At 36.0% G+C, this 22,119-nt stretch overlaps 1 protein-coding gene and 1 long non-coding RNA gene across 2 annotated transcripts in view; one reads left to right on the top strand and one right to left on the bottom strand.

Moving 5' to 3' along the window:
* The window catches only part of LOC135841266 (poly(rC)-binding protein 3-like), a 113,478-nt gene extending 96,151 nt beyond the window's left edge, over positions 1–17,327 (bottom strand). Inside the window, exon 1 of the mRNA XM_065358148.1 lies at positions 16,965–17,327. The gene's annotated coding sequence lies outside the window, so the exon portion shown is untranslated. The remainder of the gene's footprint in view (positions 1–16,964) is intronic.
* The window catches only part of LOC135841273 (uncharacterized), a 282,388-nt gene that overhangs the window by 96,284 nt on the left and 163,985 nt on the right, over positions 1–22,119 (top strand). The window contains exon 4 of the long non-coding RNA XR_010557871.1: positions 10,670–10,734. This is a non-coding gene — a long non-coding RNA (uncharacterized LOC135841273). The remainder of the gene's footprint in view (positions 1–10,669; positions 10,735–22,119) is intronic.

Here is a 22,119-nt window from a genome sequence, read left to right as displayed (position 1 = left end):
ACTGGAAACGTCCAAAAACCTGCATGAGGTTTCAGTATTCCTTTGAAATGCAACCAATTAACTCGAGAAGTCCAGAACAATAATACATAACAAATTTCAGTTTTTTTAGTACTTTTTTTGATCAAATTTCAAAAACTTTTGAACGAAGAAGATAGGTACCACAAAAATTCAATTTAGCAATTTGAAATTTGCCTAACGGTGTACTTTTAGATGCTCTTTGGCCTTTTCCTTGTCCGATTTGAAAAATTTCATCGATTGTGGTATATTTTTGGGAGTTTCAAAAAAAAAAAAAATTAAAAATTGGAGCAGAAGTAGGTAGGTAGGTAGGTAGGTAAGTAAGTAAGTAAGTAAGTAAGCGGATGAGGTTGATCTAAAAATGCTGAATTTCATTTACGCCCTTTTTGGGAGTTGAAAATTTTTTTTTTAAACTAGAAAGCCCAAAAAAAATTTCAGAGTTTCTAAGCGACTCGAAATTGCAACTAATCAATTTTTCGCAAAATGTCAGAAAAAAATGAAATTTATCACCTGACTTTCAGTCTAGAGATGTCCTTTTGAACGCCTTTTTGATTTTTGTTCGTCCAGTGCAAACAATTTTTATTCCTCAAAAAATTGAAATATTCCTAACTCAAAAAATTGGTCAAAAAATGACATTCAAGTCATTTTATTTTTTTGTTTTTGCTAGCTAAGTAGAAAAGAGCCTGTCTCTCCTTCCATTTCCCTCCTCCATCGAGAACTTCGTATAGAGTAAAAATTATCTGACTTTTTAGAATCCACTTTCCCTTATTTCTAACGTCATCATTCAGTTTTTGACCAAACATTTCCTTTCCTATAAAGGAAAATTTATTTTCGATGATCCAGGAATTATTTTCTCACCATCCAGGGTGAGCTCAGTTAGTTGCTCTCTGTAGATGAATCAATTTTTTTTTCTAAGAATAAAAAGAAACGCAAGTTTCGTTATTTTTAAAACACCCTATACTCGAGCCAAGAAACCTTTTCGCACCCTGCGAGGCTGCAAACAAATTAAAAGATGTTGGTGTGGATTTATCAAACACACTGTATCCATCCCTAACTACATAGTTACCTCGGTGTATTTTTACATTATCTAGTGGAATTTGTAAACTACATTATAATGTATACTCGAGTGTAATCGATATTCACACAAATGGAAATATACTCGTACATTTATAGCAGGTAAAAGGTACACTGCTGTGTTATCCCAGTCCTTTGCCTGTGCACTGTATACCTATTCCAAAATGTCTCGTATTAGGACATGGAATCCAAATATACATAAACAAGTATCTTACATTACGACTGTTTGGTCCTTTTGTACCAGTGAACGTGTTTTTCATCGCTGTATAGCTTTTTCGATCATCCCATCCCTTAGAACGTCGACGAGCATTTTTGTACGATAGGCTGGTGGTAATATTTGTTCAAGTTATACAGTAATTAGTTTATGTACTGTTTGATTTGAGTCACAGAATCCTCGTAATACTTTATACTCGAGGCAACATTTCTGTTTATCAAAGAATTCAACTTTTTGCTAACGTTTTTTTTTCTTCTTCTTCGTCGAGATTTTCGATGGTAAATAAACGTCAACTTTAACTTTGATTAGATGCCTACGCGAAAGCAGGCTCTGCGTTATTCGCCGAATTAATCATTTAAATAACTCTACGATAAAGTTTATTTCGTCTTATTAAACTTTATCGCAAATTATGACATTTTTTTTCCTTTCATTTTTAACTCGATCTTTGCGGGAGTTTTTCTTTTCATTCGATTCTGTATGGTTGGAAAATATTTATTTTCATATTTCCCTCGCCTTTTTTTTCTGACCTATTTATAAGCATATCGGCTATGCTGGTTTCTCCTTCTCGTGATTGATTGATCAAATACAAATAAAGCTTTTGTCGACGAAGGAATCTGATTAATTTCTTAAACGCGCCGAAGGTAATGTTGAGAAAAATCTCGACGGTTATTTTTTTAATTAATATTGACGTTCGAGAGTATTTTTTGCTTTTCGCTTGTTTCGAAGAACGTACCTAGTATACCGTAGAATTATTCGACGCAGATTATATGGCTGATTTGATGAAAAAGAAAAGGGTGTTTTGTTCATTTAAACTGAGTAAGATGGTTTGTATTGGAATTAATTATTAATATATTTTTTTCGTGTTTTACTGACTAGTGAGCTGCAGATGCTTAAGATGTTTAGGGATGAAAGACGATGAGAGTGGAAAAAAGGTTTTTTTTTTAACAGATTTTCTTTCTTATGGTAAATATTTTTCGCTCGTTTTTGTTTTGATAGGCATTTCCGGTTTCAGATTTTTAAAATACTCGTATAGGTTGTTGATCTGGAATTTTTTTCGAGATGAATTTTTTATCAGGAGCAACATAAATGAAATCGTGAAGTTGAAATTATTTGCGGAAAAGAAATGATTTATCACGATGTATCCTCGTACATTGAATGAAAATAGGTACATTGTATTTCGTCAATGAATATATTGTATTTATTTTCATTAAATTCGTAAACAAAATAATACGTTAGAAACAATAAATCTTTCTGTTGAATATTCAATATTATTGTATTGAAGGAAATCTCAAACGTTGAAAAGAGCGGCGTCTAAGTTGTGGTAACATTTTGACTAGAGGTATCGTTAATACTTAAAAATGAAGGGAAGGTTGCCTACATCGTAATTGACGTTCTTTATTTTGAGTATGATCTTTCAATAATTGAAATACTTCATTTATAAATTCTGTTGGCGGTTCTTCTTTACCAGTCAGCCAGTAGTACAGATCCCAATCATTCGATGGCTCGTTGATAAGTTTATCGTATTGATCTAATAACTCTACAGTGAACGTGTTCAAATACTTGTTCGCAAATGTGCTCAGTAACAAATCGTTTTCCAACATTCCTCGTTTTCGAGATTGATATAATAGTCTAAAATGAACATGGTTGTGGTTAATACGAGTAGAACAAAAATGACGATAGAATTAAAAATATGAACACAACTGAGCGAGCAGGTATACCTAGCTCTACGTTGATTTTCCGACTCGTTTTTTCTTTTCACTTTTTTCAGGATAAGGCTAGTGCAAAAACCTCTTCTAGTTGTTAAATTCAAGCCGGAGAAGCATTTTTTGAGCATGATGAAGCCGTGATATGTAGTTCTAGAGTGATCAATAGGAATATTAGTAATTTGTCAACACATTTTGGACATAATTTATCATTTAAATTATGATTTGAAATGCAATTTAAATCTTTATACCTACACGGGGGGGGGTCGTTTCATAATTTCAAAAAAGTAAATTTAAATTCGAAATCAGCACCTCAAATAAAAAAAAAGAAATTAAAAAATCATCACGAATTTTCTTTGAAAAAAAATGGAGGATTATTGTAGAGTTTGATGTGACGTATGATTTTTCAACTTTTTTTTCCATACCTAATATAACCATATGGGAGAGGAAAATTCTCAAAAGTACCAAGCTCCTTAAAAAATGTTTAAAATTTTTTTAAATGGTAGGTATCCCCCGAATTTGCCTTACGTTTGAAACTTCAAAAACGATTGAAGAGTGATTCTCAATCTGTTTCCAACCTTCTTCAATGTATGTACAATTCAATTAACTTTATCAACTAATTCAATTTAAGGAGGGTCTGAAATTGAGTCTTGAGGGGAATAAAAGTGTGTGTTTCATCCCTCTCAGGTGTATGTTTCATAATATCCATCAGACAGGTTAGTGAAAAAGAGGTCAAGTCTGCTATCTCAAAACTGAAAGCCAAGCGCACACTAGGGCCAGATAACATACCCTCCTATGTATACAAGGGTGTGGGGGAATTCTTGTTTAAACCCCTTACCTTTATATTTAATCTGATAATTTCCAAGAATAAATTTCCAACTGGATGGAAATGCTCAAAAGTCATCCCAGTTCCAAAACAAGGCACACCAGAAAAGTCACTAACTACAGACCAATATCATTAATTCCAATCCCTGCAAAACTGTTTGAAATGATTATATATGACAAACTATATCCTAAAATTAAAAATCTCATTTCATCAAGCCAACATGGTTTTGTTGAGGGTAGGTCAGTCAACACAAATCTTATCAACTTTGTTGAATTCTATCTGAGCTCCCTTGATGGTGGTGGTCAAATGGATGCAATATATACCGATTTTAAAAAAGCATTTGATAGTGTCAACCATAGAATTCTAATACTAAAACTTGGGAAACTTGGTTTCTCTCACAACTTGTGTAGTTTATTCTGGTCTTATCTGAATGGGAGGGTGCAGTATGTGTCCTATAAAAACAAAATAACTAGTATATACCCCTGTCCATCTGGTGTCCCTCAGGGTTCTAACTTGGGCTCCCTTTTCTTTCTATTATTTGAAAATGACCTCCCATCTGTGCTAGAAAACTCAGAGAGCCTGCTTTTCGCTGATGATGCAAAAATATAATAAGAAAATTCAAACTGTAAAAGATAGCCAAGAACTTCAGGCAGATTTGGATAGGTTTGTTGAATGGAGCATTGAAAACAAACTTCCCCTGAATGTTTCTAAATGTGCTACAATTACATTTACTTGAAAAAAAAAATGTTATAAGTTACACATATATAGCTAACGGGGAAGAACTTTCTCGCTTAACTACAGTTAGGGACCTGGGTGTGACTCTAGATGTAGGGCTTACCTTCAAGGATCATGCCAATACCGTGTTAGTCAAGGCAAGACAGATGGCGTATTTTATGGTCAGAAGTTCTTCGCATTTCAGGAGGATAAGCACGTTTAAAATTTTATATTTCTCATACATAAGATCAATCCTTGAGTTTGGAATACTAGTCTGGTTTCCTCATACCAAAAAATTCATAAAAGAACTTGAAAAAATTCAAAACAGATTTTTAAAATACATATATTTAAAGACCTTTGAATATTATCCTCATGACCTAACTCAAAAGGAACTGTCAGAAGGATTTGAAATCAACTCATTAGAAGAAAGGAGATAAATAATAGCACTGATGTTCCTATATGAGAGGGGTTTTGCGATAAGGGCCCTTGTGGTGATATTTCAATTTTTTCAGGAGAGAGAAAACATCAAATTGCTTTGATTTTTTCAATTTTTTTCTAGGATGAAGGTGTCTCCTATGAATAACGTCATGGGCATCTCAGATACTTTTGTCAGTAGATGTGCAGATGTGAACATTTTTAGTATGGGTAGGTCAGCCTTCAGGCGTTTGGTGAGGGGGGCATGGGAGTAGGCCAGTAGGGGCATGGGTGCATTGGGAGTTACTTGTGGGCCACCTTGTTATTTACCCTATCATTATTTATAATTGTTTTTTTGTTTTTTTTTTGTTTTGCTTCATTTTTTGGTTGGTTTCGTTTTTCTTTATTTTTTTGTTTTATGCTTTTTTTTTCTTTCTCCATTTTTTTGTTTTTTCTTCTCTTTATAAATCACCACTTATCAATGGTCTTACTTATCTTTTGTTGTTAGTATCGCATTTTCTTTTGTTTCTGATAATTTCTCACTTTACCTCCTTATCTTCTGTATTTTTTTATGTTTTTTGTATTTTTTATTTGTTTCTCTTTCCAGTTTATAAAGTGATATTTAGTTTTTATTCTCCCTTAGTTATAATCAGTCTCTCCTGTAATTGGCTTCAGGCTGTTGGAGAGACCTAAATTGTTTAAATAAATAAGTAAATAAACATTTGGACCCTCCCCTTCTGACGTTAGAGGGAAAATGTCGGTGTTTCTCCAAATTATCCACCAGGATTTTTGAAAAAATTGTTGTCAATACCCCTGTTCATATGCCTTCTTTTTGATAAACTAATTTTCAAAATGCGATGTCATCACCCTTTTGAGGAAACAAGAGCCTCGCCCAACTTTCATAAAAATACAAAAAAATTGAAAGTAGGATGGGATTATTTTGATTGTTATAAATTTAAAGATGCCGACTTCAAATACTTATTGGCTCATTTTTCATTTCAAGTCGCCTGAATCCCCCCACACTATGGTGCCTTTATTCGTGATCAAAGTACCAAAAAAATTGTTTATTTTGAAGAATCTGTAGTTTGAGATATTTGTTAAGGAAGCTCGGACCCAAATACTTAGGTGAAGCATAGGTTAGTGAAGAACGAAGTATGGTGGAGTAGAGAAGAATTGCAGTGTTCACTTGAAGTTGCAATTTTCGATTTAGTACCGGATATAGCATATTTAATTTTGCGTAGGTTGTTCTCAATTTATCTAGGATGTGTTTTCGATATAGGTGAGTCTAGTATCAAAAGGGACGCCGAGGTATTTTATTGGTTCTTGAGTGTCTTTCCAAGGGATGTCCACTTGTCCAATTTTCAACTGCTGAATGGGAGCAATATTGCGAAGTGAAAAAATCTTGGTTTCAGTTTTAGTAGGATTCAGTTTCAGTTTCCATACAAGGAACCATTTGGAAATTCCCTCCATGCATTCTTGTAGATTGTTGATGGCAGTTGAAAGATTGATATTTCTTGACAATGAGCATGTACGTATCATCTTTGTATGTGAGTAGGAATATCGTCGAATATATCACTGCAGAAAAATGAGATCAATGTTGGACTGATGACTGCTCCTTGAGGTACACCTTGCAATATTTTTCTCACTGTTGAATACAATTGGTTAATTCGGATGATGAAAGAACGGTTGTGAAGAAAAGATGCAATGATTTTGGTTAGAGCCGTTTGAAGTATTTTAGTAAGTTTGTGTATTAGACCAGCATGCCAGATTGAATCAAATGCTTGTTCGATACCAATCCAAAAAAGCTCTTTGTTTTCAAAACCATTTTGGATGAATTCTACGATATGATGTAAGTAATTGATGAACCATTGAAGTTTGTTTTCTGAACCCAAATTGGAAGGGAGGAATTGTATTATTTTTTTCAAGTCGATCTTGAAGTCGTTTCAGAATTATTTTCTCCAAGAGTTTTGAGAGTGTGTTCAGTAAACTGATACAGTCAGTATCCATCTGATGACGTCAATGTTTTGCCCTTTTCTTAGGTATTACGATAATGACTGCTTGTAGAGCGGGAAAATAACGTAAAAAAGCAGCGGCAAAAAGGAAAAAATTGGCACATCAATTTTTTCTTCGGGAATGTGTTCGGATGAACCCTCTGAACCACCAAAAAAAAGCCGACTCTCCTATCCCTGGAGGAAAATTTTTTAGGGGGCTGAAACCGGTTCCGATTCACGTTTTTTGCGTTTTACTCCGTAAATATTGGGTTTTTGAGAAAAACTACCATGACGAAAAATGTTCCCCTTTAAATTCTCGACAATTTGATGCTACGCTCGATACCCATTGCTCAAGGGGGTGTCCAAAAAAAGGGGTGGAAAGAGTAGGTGTTTCAAAAAAGGTCAGTCCAATAAATTAATCAAAATTACCACTTAAAATCATTCGTTTTGGCTCAAATTTTTTTTACAAAGTCTACTCACACAACTACTAATCAAACTATCATTGGTTTGTCTTCAACCCTCCTCGGAGGTTCGTGAGGGTTGCTTGATTTTTTAAGTAACACACTACTGAATCATATATTTGAAAAACAAATCTGGACGTGCGATATATCGAATAGTATGTTTTCGAGGTCGCTGAATACGAATATGAACTCATTTTTTGCATACAACCCCTCAAAGCCCCTCTGTGCCCCAAAATGGGGGTCAAAATTGTGAAAAATCGTGAAAAGTCGAGTGATATATCGAATTGCATGTTTTAAAAGTCGCTGAGCACGAATATGGCCTTATTTTTTGGGCCCAACCCCGCACAGCTCCCAACTGCCCCAAAAAAGGCCAAAATTTTGAAAAAATGTGAAAAGTCGAGTGACATATTGAATGGTATGTTTTCGAAATCGCTGAGTACGAATATGAACTTTTTTTTGCCTACAGCCCCTCAAAGCCCCTCTGTGCCTCAAAATGAGGGTCAAAATTTTGATAACTCGTGAAAAGTCGACTGATATATCGAATGGTATGTTTTTTAAAAAAAAAACATGAACCACGAACTACTAATTTTCGATGTTTTCTTCCATCAAAAAAAAAATGATTTCATTTTGTTTTCGATTGGTAGCCAATACATTAGACTCCCGATTATCCGACCTAATCGGGGGTGTAAGGTGGGTCGGATATCAAAAAAGTCGGATAATCCAAAATTGATGTTTTAAGCGTAAAAATTAAGTGCATAAGCTTGAGACGACAAGCTTTCATTCAGAAAATCAAGTTTTGGCTCAAAACAGGAACAAAGAATCGAAAAAATAACTAATAAACAAAAATAACGTATACTTTTGTACATTAAAGACAATGAAATACTGACTCAAATTATAATTTTTGGAGATAAGTTGGATCGATTTCAAGGAAAATAACACCGTTTAGAATACAAAATGCTGAATCCTTGCATTATTATTCACACTCCAAAATCAAAAATTAGATGTTTTTTGGATTATCCGACCTTGGTGGGTCGGATAATGCGAAAAGTAAGTCGGATAAATTCGTACCGGATAACCTGAAAGTCGGATAATTGGGAGTCTACTGTAAAAAATGAAATCGAAAACTTTACAGGAAAACAATCGAAATGAAAACACTGAGATAGACAAGAAGATTCACATCTTACCTACTAAAGACATTGAGGATAATTTTGTGGCGTTTGTATAGGACGTTTGAATAGTAAAATGAGTGAAATAATAAAAATGAGTCTGTAGTCGTATTCAGCGATCTTGAAAACATACTATTCGACGTATTACACGTTTTTTAGTGGCTTTTCGAAATTTTATCCTATTTAGGGGGCGTAAGGGGATTTTGAGGGATCGTAAGTAGAGCAGGAAAAAAGTGCATATTCCAGTTCAGTGTCTCGAAAACATACAAATCGATATATCAGTCGACTTTTCACGAGTTATCAAAATTTTGACCCTCATTTTGAGGCACAGAGGGGCTTTGAGGGGCTGTAGGCAAAAAAAAAAGTTCATATTCGTACTCAGCGATTTCGAAAACATACCATTCAATATGTCACTCGACTTTTCACATTTTTTCAAAATTTTGGCCTTTTTTGGGGCAGTTGGGAGCTGTGCGGGGTTGGGCCCAAAAAATAAGGCCATATTCGTGCTCAGCGACTTTTAAAACATGCAATTCGATATATCACTCGACTTTTCACGTTTTTTCAACATTTTCACCCTCATTTTGGGGCACAGAGGGACATTGGGAAGTGGGACCCAAAAAATAAGTTCATATTCGCACTCGGCGACCTCGAAAACGTACCATTCGATATATCACTCGACTTTTCACGATTTTTCACAATTTTGACCCCCATTTTGGGGCACAGAGGGGCTTTGAGGGGTTGTATGCAAAAAATGAGTTCATATTCGTATTCAGCGACCTCGAAAACATACTATTCGATATATCGCACGTCCAGATTTGTTTTTCAAATATATGATTCAGTAGTGTGTTACTTAAAAAATCAAGCAACCCTCACGAACCTCCGAGGAGGGTTGAAGACAAACCAATGATAGTTTGATTAGTAGTTGTGTGAGTAGACTTTGTAAAAAAAATTTGAGCCAAAACGAATGATTTTAAGTGGTAATTTTGATTAATTTATTGGACTGACCTTTTTTGAAACACCTACTCTTTCCACCCCTTTTTTTGGACACCCCCTTGAGCAATGGGTATCGAGCGTAGCATCAAATTGTCGAGAATTTAAAGGGGAACATTTTTCGTCATGGTAGTTTTTCTCAAAAACCCAATATTTACGGAGTAAAACGCAAAAAACGTGAATCGGAACCGGTTTCAGCCCCCTAAAAAATTTTCCTCCAGGGATAGGAGAGTCGGCTTTTTTTTGGTGGTTCAGAGGGTCCATCCGAACACATTCCCGAAGAAAAAATTGATGTGCCAATTTTTTCCTTTTTAAAACCGCTATTTGCCCGCTCTATTGCTTCCATGCAGAAGAAAAATATCCAATTTTTAAACAGGCATTAAACGTTGTACAAATATTAGGCCTATCAATACAGTTGTTAGGCAGATTTTTCAACACTTTGGTGTTATTCCATCAATTCCTGGTGATTTCCTTGTTTTCAGCTTTTTAATACGAAATTTGATTTCTGGAACACTGGTTAATTTTGCTCTGTATGGATTAGGTGGAGGTTGATTGTTATTTGAATTGAAAGTTTTCTGATTTTAAATGACGTGTGACGTATTGTTTTTTAGGTTATCGAGAATTATTTTTTTAAAACAAGCCCTCGATAGCCCTTCAACACCTCATCAAATTTTGAGAAAAAAAAATCAAAAAAAGTATAATGTGACGTGTCAACTGCCACTTATTTGAGGTCGCTGAGTTCGAATAACTGCTTATGTCTTAGACTTGATCGCACATGGTCTCCTCAGCCCTCTGTTTTTGGAAAAGAGATCGACTATAAGGAGACACTCGAAAGCATCGAATCTAAAATATTCGTACAGTTTTTCAAACTTAGTAACTTTGAATTGAATTTTTGAACTTGAATGGGGCTGTTGGGTGCAGCATGTATCAGCTGACAAACCCTTTCCACCTTTCTGAAAAGCATTTGTGGAATAATTTTCAAGATCAATGAACTTGTTCGTGATTTTTTTCTTAATTTATGTTTGAAATATTGTTAGGTACTTTTACATTATTGAATGAATTCGAAATTTGTTTATTTTATGTCTTTGTTTTAATTTTTAGATGCAGAGCCATCCACGAAATATTCATCTAAAACTGGAGCTTCTATCTCTCACGAATCTGAGTTGGTAAGTAAACTTCAATTCATTATAATGAATACATGTATTGAGAATTTCCATTTCTACTCACTTTCATTTCGTGAATTTTTTCTGTAAAAAAGTGAATCGAACGTTTCTCAGAAAAAATTTAAAAACATATTCATTTTGTTGCTATTAAAAAAAAAAAAAAAAAATAGCACGTCAAATTAATTCTTTTCTTACTCGTAAAATTTTCCACCCCCAAAAAAATTACCTTCGATAAGTAATTACAATTAAAATACCCGAATTTCCGTAATATAAAATACTCGGAAGTCGATTTTCTCGTCTCAAGTATTCCCTTCCGCATTAGAACCTTAGTATAGCTATAATCAATCTTCATTAAACCGTAAAAATCTGAATACCGATGGTAAAGGAAAAAAAACGAACAACCAACCAACAACCTCGACTTATCAAAAAATTCATAAACGAGAAAGATGGAGCGAAAAGCGAAGAATGGTGAAAAAGTGCGGGGCCATAAAAAGCAAACGAGAAAAAGTTTCGCAAGTTGGCGGTGACGTTTCCGCGAATCTTTCGCGCTGGTGTACGCAGAATAAGAAGAATAAGACGAGGCAACAAACTCGATAAATAAATAACTGCTAAAGAGACTATATTGGATGGAATTCGGTGGTACGAATACCTATCTGGTAGAAAGAGCGACCGCGTATCTGGACGACGACGACGACGAAGCTCTGTATATAAACTAAATGCCAGCATTAATTGGAGGATTCGAATTTTGTTTCGAAGAAAATAAGAAAGAACTCGGTTGTCAACTTGTTTCAAGAATACTCGCAGGCGATAGTTTACTGGTTGTGGCACCTGCTTTTCCTCGTCTTTTCGCCGATAAATAAATATCTCGGTTTTCCTTCCATGTTCCTCGACCCTGCGCCATACCAGACGTATTTCGTATCTGCGAAATTACCGGCGAGAGAAGTTTGTTTAAATTGAAGGATTTTCACTCTTGTCATAACTTTCATTATTGTTGTTGTAGTAAATTAGAAAAATATTATATAAATTTTCACTTACGTATATATAGCATACCTACAGCAGAGCGTAGGTATCCGTCGAATTTTTTAATTTTTGTCTGCGAGCGGTGTTTTTTGTTGAGAATGAAATTTCATCAAATTTAGAACGAAAATCCGTCTGCGTATCGTCATCATGGCAATTTTAAATACGTACTTGTATGGGGGAAAAAATTCGAGAGAAAATTATCTCCCAAAGGACCAAATCATCGAGATGTTTGCTTTTGAAACAATATAACTTTATTTTCTCGTAATTGGTGGCATTAGAGAGAGAAAAAAATTCCAGCTGTGGGATTAAAATTGATTGACTGGAGTGAGTTTTTTTTTTTTTTTTGTTGGCGAAGTCGATGATCTGCGTTTAAAAATATCTCTTGGATTTTTTTACGTTTTTAATTATTTGAGAGAATTTATTTCAACGAGATGTCTCTGAGATTGAATTTTTTCTGCCTTTGGCGAATTGAAGGTTTAAAATAACTCTAGATATGGTGACGTTGTAAATTTTGCTTACGCAAATGGTGAGATGGTGGAGAAGAGGGGGCGAATTGAGAGCGGTTCTATTCACAGTATTTTAAGAGGTATTGATGAATAAATTTATGTAATGAAAAAAATAGGTGAATAAAAAAAATGCCAACATAGACGAATAGTGTGATGAATCGTTTCTAAAATATCCTCTTTGTTTCTCTCCTCTTCCCCTCTCACTCGTTCTCTCAGCTTTCTCAACAATCCAGAATGGGACTGACTATATAAAAAAAATCGTGAATTTTGAAATAGAATTTCGTCTGACAAAGGAAACTTTCGACTTCAGTTCAATTCAAAATGTAAAGAAAAAGTCACCCACAAACTGGCCTGTAGTCAAACTTTCAGCTGTTCAATTACATATTAAAATTCAAGATTATAACAATTTTGAAACATTCGTAGGATGCAATGGAAATTCAAATGATTCACGAAATTTGATTAGGTACTCATCTGGAATTTTGTGAATCGTTTTTTCTGATCATATTTTCTCAACGTTTCAAGACCAATTTTCACGATCAATAAGGTAACCAAACTGATATTTTTTGGAGAACAGTTTTTTTGAAAATAAGTTCATTGTAAAAATTGTTGAAGATTTCAACAAAATGGCTGAAATTTTGTACAGTCTTACATATCTGACAGCCGCATTTGTGCATTGTCTTGCTTTTTCGTCATAATTTTCAGTCTGCTTTTTTTGGCTTTTCAAATCAAATTTTGAAACCTGAAAAAATTCTCTTTTTTCAGGATTCTAATTTTCCTCATTTTAAGCCAAATTTTTTCGCTTGCACTGTGGTGATTTTTTTTCCAATCTGTAAAAATTTTCTGAAGCCTTTCTCTTCTCTACCCTTCCCTTCCCCTCCCCCCACAAGTATACACTTGAAAAATACCTTGCTATAAAAGTTCTGCTTCTTCTTTTTGGACTTGTTTGCGTTGGAGGCCGTATTGTCTGATCTTATTTCAATTTTTTTTAATGTTTTAAAGCCGGTTTTTGGTATTAGGAATCAAAATAATGTCTTTGTAGTACAATTTTTCTTGAATATCTAAATCATTAACAGGCTATTTACGAAGATGAAACTGTCTTATTCAATTTTTTGCAGTTTTGTAAATTCTAAAACTTATTTCTTTGCTTCAAAATTTTTTTTTTGTGTCACTCGAATGGAAGGTGAGCCTTAACCACAGCGTAGCCAATTTTTTTTAGGCATTAAGAAGGCCGAAATTTGAGATCTTGCCTCTTCTAGATATTTCCAAAAAAAAGAAAAAAAATGGTTCAAAAAAGAAAACACCTTTTTTTATATGTATTGTGAGAGTAATGAAATTTTAAGGGGGGAGGGGAAAAGGGGGTGTCCGGTAATACTATTGTATTTTCCAATTCTGGAAAAGTCGTAAAAATTCGTGACGTTTTTTTGGCAGCTTAATCAGATTTTTCATCAATTTTTGCAATTTTTGCTTCAAAAAAATCGTTCTCCAAAAATATTATTTTGCTTAGAGCTTCCTGATCTCAAATTGGGTCTCAAAATGCTGGAAAAGTTGAACATTGCTGTAATCAAAATGCCCCATCATATTTTAGTCGTCCAATATTTTTTTTTACATTTTTTTTTTCGTTTTGTTTCTGACGAAATGAGATTTCAAATTCTTATTTTGGGAAATTTAATAATTTGCATGAATTCGAGTTTTGCACCCGGGTAGTTGAAATTTTTACAGATAGCTATTTTATGGAATTTTCAATTGTGAAAAAAATCACATCCAAATCCATGATGAGCCTTCGTGGTATGTGTAGAATTCTCTTCTATGGTCAATTTTTTAAGGAATCCGATGGATTTTCATCTTTATCCTCCAAAGAAACATTTTCTCAATTTGTTCCTTTCTTTTTATATGGAGAGGAAGGGGAAATATGGAAAACTGAGAGAACTATTGCAATTCAAATTTTTTTTCGTTTTTTCCAATTAGGTACATTTTTTTCGTTTTTCGACTTTGTTGAAATAAAAAATTGTGTGTTAGGTATTCAAAAAAAAATCACCTATTTTTAGATTTGTTTCATGGAATGGGCGGAGAGGTGAGGAAGGAAAGGGACGGAGGGAGTGCTGAAACTAATTTAAGTTATCCTTCAATTTGAGTTTTTGTATATCCAGACTATTGATGCATATTTTACATATTAGCACTAGGTATTGTCTCATCACGTTGGCAAAAAAAAAGGCCAAGAAGTAGAAATTCTTAAAATTATGATTCCAAATTGAACGTTTAAGAGAAGAAGAAGAATGAGAGAAATTTTCGGTTGGAGGAATAAAATTCTTTCGAGGGAGTTTATGTCGTCAGGTAAGCTTATAAAAAGAACTGAATTTTTCTGACCTTTGGTATAAAAAAATGCTCAGAGAAATGTTTCGAGATGATGAATTCAAATTAAAATAATGGAGAAATACGACGAAGAGAATTTTCAGCGAGAAAGGATAAGGAATGAGTAAGAAGTATACGTAGACGTAGAACGGATACAACAGCCTTTAATTTGTTTAAAAAAATTCGTAATTTTTTCGCCAAAAATTCTGGTAATTTTCTCAACGAAAATAGAACGAGTTAATTTGATGAGAAGAGAATTTTTCAAATTAATCCGTCGAGAGATTCATTCGATTCGAATTGAGGAGACAGGGAGGGAGGAGAACAACAATCTTGTAGGAAGATTCATGTACCTGGACAAAATGTCATCTACGTGTCCCTGCTACGCCTTCGAGTGTTTATTAATTTTGTCTGTTTTGAAATTTAATTTCGAACACGACAACAGCTCGGAACCTTTGATATTATGATAGCTACTAGAAGAGGAGGAGGGGGGAGAGGTTTAGCACGAGATGGTAAATTTTATAGCTGCCGCGCCGACGACGGTAGAGAATTTTAAAACCATGAAGGGGGCCCGGAATAGGATGAGGTAGGCGAACGATAATAATTTTCTATTCGTCGGGTTTATAAACTAATTTACTCGAACAGCATATCGTTCTAGTAAAATTAATCTATTTTCATTTGCATCCGACTATACTAAACAATAAAAGGAACACGTTAGTGTGTAAAACTTGGTTACTTTTAAGTGCTCCCTATTGCGAGCGTTTATCGATTTTATTGAAACGGAGAATGCAGCCCTAAAAGTGCATCGCCTTGTTGGAAAATTTTACAAAGAATCGAGTTCATGGTGCGTTGTGTTGTAACGTTGCACCTTTTTTTTATTTTTTTTTCATTTCTTTCTTTTTGTATCTGGCGTGTTTTTTGTGCAGAACGAGGTTTAGATTTTTTTCCACTATTTTTTATAAAAGGAAATTATTCATTTTTTTGTTCTATTTTTTTCGACGATTTAAAAAAATGAATTCCACAAAGAGGCATTTTTTGAGCCGAATAAAAAAATCAATTCGATCGTAGGGGTCAGTTTGAACTTTACGAATTATTAGAAAATGATACCTCGTTTGAGTGGAAGTTTGGACATTTTTTTTTTTTGAGGTAAATTTTTACACGTTTTTACGAAAGTTTAGCTATAGGGGTAATTTTCATTTCGTTGTTTGCCGAACTTGGAGACCATTTTTTTTCTCACCTTGGTAAAACATCTGATACCTATTCGTTGTACTGTACTTTGAAGTCGTTATTCTGTTTAAACTTTTTTTTTTTTTTTGTGAGTAAATTTCTGCAGGCATATTGACAAGTGTACGTAAATTAACATCCATATGGTCTTTTTTTCTATTTTTTTCCTCGCGGAGGAACACGATTAAAAATTTTATTCCGGCCAAGAGCTTTTCAGGTTTTAAGAGCCTAGCTTAATGCGAAGCTAACATACATTGTGCATTTAAAGGCTCGCCTTTTTTTAACCCATTTTTTTTTTTTTAGTACAAAATGGTTTTAAAAATTTCACCTACGTACGTGGTGGTTGTTTTTTTTTACTTTTATCCCTCGAGAAAATTATAAATGTACGAGCTGGGGAAATTTACACGTCGAGTGAAGCAGATGCTGTGCTGCAGCAGCAGAAGCTGCAGATACGATTCGAAGATAGCTAAGTAAATTTTGTCGGCGAAAAATAAGCTATGGCGAAAGTTTTGCATAATTTACGTGCAGATATTTTGAAAAATTAGCCCAGCTTGTGCTAACAAATCAACCCTTATCGTTGCTAATTTCGGCTGTACAAGTGGTAAGAGGGGATATGCGGGGCAAGAGGAGGTGAAATTCATAATTGATAAAGTATAGAAGTTTCGGTGTGTAGTTATTCGTTGGCAGATATGAATGTACAGAAGGTAGTACGTTGGTTAGTGAAATGTTTTAGCTACCTCTATAATATCTAACCTACCTCTACCTAATTCCATATTTTCTATGTTTAGAAATAGAGAAAAATAGAATAAACTTTGAAATCGATTTATGCGAGCTGAATAAATTTAAAGTCGATTTCCAAGGCAGACGGTTTTAAACCTCTTAATAAATAATTTACCTCGAATACGTCATAAATATCTATGCCGGTTGCGAACGATTTAATACGACGACGTGTGCTGCACGTTGTGTGACAAAAGGAAAAAAACGTGGAATTTAAAAGGGGAAAAAATTGAAAAAAATTTCTACTCGGATAAGGTTGAAAAATTTCCACTTTCGAGGTGTTGGAAAAAATTTAAGCTAAATAAAGCGATAAAATAAAAATATTGACAAAAAAATTATCGAGTATTTTTTTTCACTTACGTAATGGATTTTCGGCTTCGTCGATGGATAGGCTGTTGACAAATACGGCGGGAATAATTATTACGTACGCGGTAGATAGGGCTAAAACACAGTCGACTGATAATGAGAAGCGCGTCTGTAGTATAAGATGCAGAAGAAGGGTTCAGGCACAGGCAGTCAGGCAGTTAGGCAGGCAGGCAGGTGCTGGTGGCAGTTTGAAATCAAAAGGGGAGGAAGAGGTAAATCTGACGGCGACGACTCGAATTTATGGAGTTACGCGCGTTCACTGGCGTCCCGACGTCTGCTCAAAGACAAACTAAAAAAGCGGACACCGTACGACGCTATTATCAAAATCAGAATTGATGCGCGCCACTGCTGTCTTTGCTCCGCAGCCCTTCAACAAGCGGCGTACGTATCGCAGCCCCCCCGGGCCCCCGCAGGGCCCCCGGTGGCCCAGTCATCGTGCAACCCCCTCGTCTCCTGTGCCAGCGCCACCGTCGGTCGTATAAACCGCACTCCGGCGCTTGTGCTTTTACCTCGTTAACTATTTTTCACTGTCTTTTCAGCACTGACCTATCTTCATGTAGTACTTCGAACGTAAACAAATTTGTACGTACATGAAGGCGTCGAAATGAGTTTTTCTTTTTCTTATGTACGAGTAGCTGCTACTGCTACCTATACTACGGCTGCTGCGAGTTGTTCGCCTTCATCGTCTTGATCGTCGTGCTCTTTAAACGCATGTGCTTCTTCATCGTACTTACATATGAATATTGTAGGTACATATAGACGACAGTCGACAGTTCATTAAAACACGAATATGTTTTAACCGCGTATATATGTAGAAGAGAAAAGAGACATATTAGTTTAGGATGCTGGGCATGAATGGACAAATGTGCCAGAGATGAATGTAAAGGCAATATACAGACACAGAGTGATTACGGGTAAAGTTACCTTCGTTGTACGTCTCTTTAGATAAGTATAGCCGATGTTTTCCTCCACGTACTCGTATTTCTCGCAATGGATCTGTTATCGTACGTCTACGTACGTATAGAAGAAACAGAGAGAAAAAAGTTTTAAATCGAATATAAAATTCATTAAGAAGTTTTGTCGAGCTCGTTAAGTCGTCGTAGTATAGTCAGTCGTGGTGGTACAACCTATAGGAATTTTGTACTCGTATCGAAACGTGTTCTAAATTCGAACTGGAATTGTTTCCTCGTCGCTGGGATTGTTTGCAGAGTCTGTGCCGTGATGACGAACAACGATGAGCATACCCGAACAGAGCAAATTGTTGTACTGGAATTTTCAATGAGCCATTATCGTCGTTTGTTTGTTGCATAAGTCTAAAGATAACGCCGAAAGAGTTTAATGTCTAATTTAGAGTTTGCTAACTCCTTCTTTTTTTGAGAGAGAGATTTTATATGGAATTTTTTAAATAAAAATTCGAACCTCGAAATTAAACTTTTCCTGTTTCGAAAGTGAGCCTCGATGTTCCAAAAATTTAAATTACTTCCGAGTCTCGCTTTCTGCCAAAAATTGCACAAAGTTACCCTTTCGTCGAATTTGCCAAAATGTCTTACTTCTTGCCGAAAAATTTCAAAAAAATGCTTACTTTTTTGGCAAAAACTGCTCAAAAATCACGTTTATTGTTTACAGAAATATGTGAAAAGGTTTCACATTTTCGACATTTCTGAAAAATGCCTATGTATCTAACAATCAGCCATGCTCACATCGAGTTCCCACTCAAGAAAAAGAAGTAACATTCAACTTGCAATTTTGTGAACCGGCCTTCAATTTTTGGCTCTTTAAAGTCCTTGATGACATGTCCAGGACATCTACAGTTAAAATAGTTGTGTTGTGGCTTTTTATCTTGTTTATCATTGTAACGATCACTCAGTTAAAGATACAGCTAAACAAAAAAATTTCAAACCCTTTCCTCCCCTTTGGTTATGTAGAATCTCAAACCCTTCCTCCCCCTTGGTTATGTAAAATCTCAAACCCTTGCCTCCCCCTTGGTTATTTAGAATCTCAAGCCCTTGCCTCCCCCTTGGTTATGTAGAATCTCAAACCCTTGTCTCCACCTTGGTTATGTAAAATCTCAAACCCTTTCCTCCCCCCTGGTTATGTAGAATCTCAAACCCTTGTCTCCACCTTGGTTATGTAAAATCTCAAACCCTTTCCTCCCCCCTGGTTATGTAGAATGTCAAGCCCTTGCCTCCCCCTTGGTTATGTAGATTCTCATACCCTTGCTTCCCCCTTGGTTATGTAGAATCTCAGTCCATTCACTCCCCCTTGGTTATGTAAAATCTCAAATCCTTGACTCTCGCTTGGTTATGTGAAATCTAAAACCCTTGCCTCCCCCTTGGTTATGTTAAATTTTTCAACCAACATTATAACGACTCAACAAAATATTATCAAACCCAACCTTCCCCGTTTGGTTATGTAAAATCTCAAACCCTTGCCTCTCCCTTGGGTATGTAAAATTTTTTGAACCACATTAGAATGAGCCAACAAAAAAATCTCAAACCCTTGCCTCCCCCTTGGTCATGTAAAATCTCAAACCGTTGCCTCACCCTTGGTTATGCAAAAGCTCAAGCCCTTGCCTCCCCCTTGGTTATGTAGAATCACAAACCCTTGCCTCCCCCTTGGTTGTGTAAAATCTCAAACGCTTGCCTCCCCCTTGGTTATGTAGAATCTCAAACCCTTTCCTCCCCCTTGGTTATCTAAAATTTCTCAACCCCCATCAGAACGACTCAACAAAATATTCTCAAACCCAACCTTTCCCCTTTGGTTAAGTAAAATCTCGAACCCTGGCCTCCCCCTTGGGTATGTAAAATTTTTTGAACCACATTAGAACGACTCAACAAAAAAATCTCAAAACCTTGCCACCTCTGTGGTTATGTGAAATCTCAAACCCTGGCCTCCCCTTGGTTATGTAAAATTTTTCAACGCACATTAGAACCGCTGAACAAAAAAAATTCAAACCGTTTCCTCCTCTTTGGTTACGTAGAATCTCAAACCCTTGCCTCCACCTTGATTATGTAAAATCTCAAACCCTTGCCTCCCCCTGGTTATGTAGAATGTCAATCCCTTGCCTCCCCTTGGTTATGTAGATTCTCATACCTTTGCTTCCTCTTTGGTTATGTTGAATCTCAGTCCCTTGACTCCCCCTTGGTTATGTAAAATCTCAAACCCAATCTTCCCCCTTGGTTATGTGAAATCTAAAACCCTTGCCTCCCCCTTGGTTATGTAAAATCTCAAACCCTTGCCTCCCCCTTGGTTATTTAGAATCTCAAGCCCTTGCCTCCCCCTTGGTTATGTAGAATCTCAAACCCTTGACTCCCCCTTGGTTATGTAAAATCTAAAACCCAATCTTCCCCCCTGGTTATGTAATATTTTTCAAACATTAGAACGACTCAACAAGAAAATCGCAAACCCTTGCCTCCCCCTTGGTCATGTAAAATCTCAAACTTTTGTCCCCCTTTGGTTATGCAAAAGCTCAAGCCCTTGCCTCCTCCTTGGTTATGTGAAATCTAAATCCCTTGCCTCCCCCTTGGTTACGTGAAAATTTTCAAACCACATTATAACGACTCAACAAAATATTCTCACACCCAACCTCCCCCCTTGGGTTATGGAAAATCTCAAACCCTGGCCTCCCCCTTGGTTATGTAGAATCTCAAACCCTTGCTTCCCCCTTAGTTATGTAAAATCTCAAACCCACTTCCCCCTTGGTAATGTTAAATCTAAAACCCCTTCCCTCCCCCTTGGTTATGTAGGATCTCAAACTCTTGCCTCCCCCTTGGTTATGTAGAATCCCAAACCCTTGCCACCATCTTAGTTATGTAAAATTTCTCAACCCCCATCAGAACGATTCAACAAAAAAATCTCAAACCCAATCTTCCCCCTTCGTTATGTAAAATCTCAAACCCAATCTTCCCCCTTGGTTATGTGAAATCTAAAAACCTTGCCTCCCCCTTGGTTATGTAGAATCTCAAACCCTTGCCTCCCCCTTGGTTGTGTAAAATCTCAAACGCTTTCCACCCCCTTGGTTATGTAGAATCTCAAACCCTTCCCTCCTCCTTGGTTATCTAAAATTTCTCAAACCCGATCAGAACGATTCAACAAAAAAATCTCAAACCCAATCTTCCCCCTTGGTTATGTGAAATCTCAAAAACCCTTGTCTCCCCCTTGGTTATGTAAAATTTCTCAACCCCCATCAGAACGATTCAACAAAAAGATCTCATACCCAATCATCCCCCTTGGTTATGTAAAATCTCAAACCCAATCTTCCCCCTTGGTTATGTGAAATCTAAATCCCTTGCCTCCCCCTTGGTTATGTAGAATCTCAAACCCTTGCCACCCCCTTGGTTGTGTAAAATCTCAAACGCTTTCCACCCCCTTGGTTATGTAGAATCTTAAACCCTTCCCTCCTCCTTGGTTATCTAAAATTTCTCAAACCCGATCAGAACGATTCAACAAAAAAATCTCAAACCCAATCTTCCCCCTTGGTTATGTGAAATCTCAAAAACCCTTGTCTCCCCCTTGGTTATGTAAAATTTCTCAACCCCCATCAGAACGATTCAACAAAAAGATCTCATACCCAATCATCCCCCTTGGTTATGTAAAATCTCAAACCCAATCTTCCCCCTTGGTTATGTGAAATCTAAATCCCTTGCCTCCCCCTTGGTTATGTAGAATCTCAAACCCTTGCCACCCCCTTGGTTGTGTAAAATCTCAAACGCTTTCCACCCCCTTGGTTATGTAGAATCTCAAACCCTTTCCTCCTCCTTGGTTATCTAAAATTTCTCAAACCCCATCAGAACGATTCAACAAAAAAATCTCAAACCCAATCTTCCCCCTTGGTTATGTGAAATCTCAAAAACCCTTGCCTCCCCCTTGGTTATGTAAAATTTCTCAACCCCCATCAGAACGATTCAACAAAAAGATCTCTTACCTAATCATCCCCCTTGGTTATGTAAAATCTCAAACCCAATCTTCCCCCTTGGTTATGTGAAATCTAAATCCCTTGCCTCCCCCTTGGTTATGTGAAAATTATCAAACCACATTATAACGACTCAACAAAATATTCTCAAACCCAACCTTCCCCCTTTGGTTATGTAAAATCTCAAACCCTGGCCTCCCCCTTGGGTATGTATTAGTAAAATTTTTTGAACCACAT

This window comes from Planococcus citri, chromosome 3 (genome assembly GCF_950023065.1).
Source record: "Planococcus citri chromosome 3, ihPlaCitr1.1, whole genome shotgun sequence".
Taxonomy (NCBI): Eukaryota; Metazoa; Arthropoda; class Insecta; order Hemiptera; family Pseudococcidae; genus Planococcus; species Planococcus citri.
This window is presented reverse-complemented; position numbering and strand designations above follow the sequence as displayed.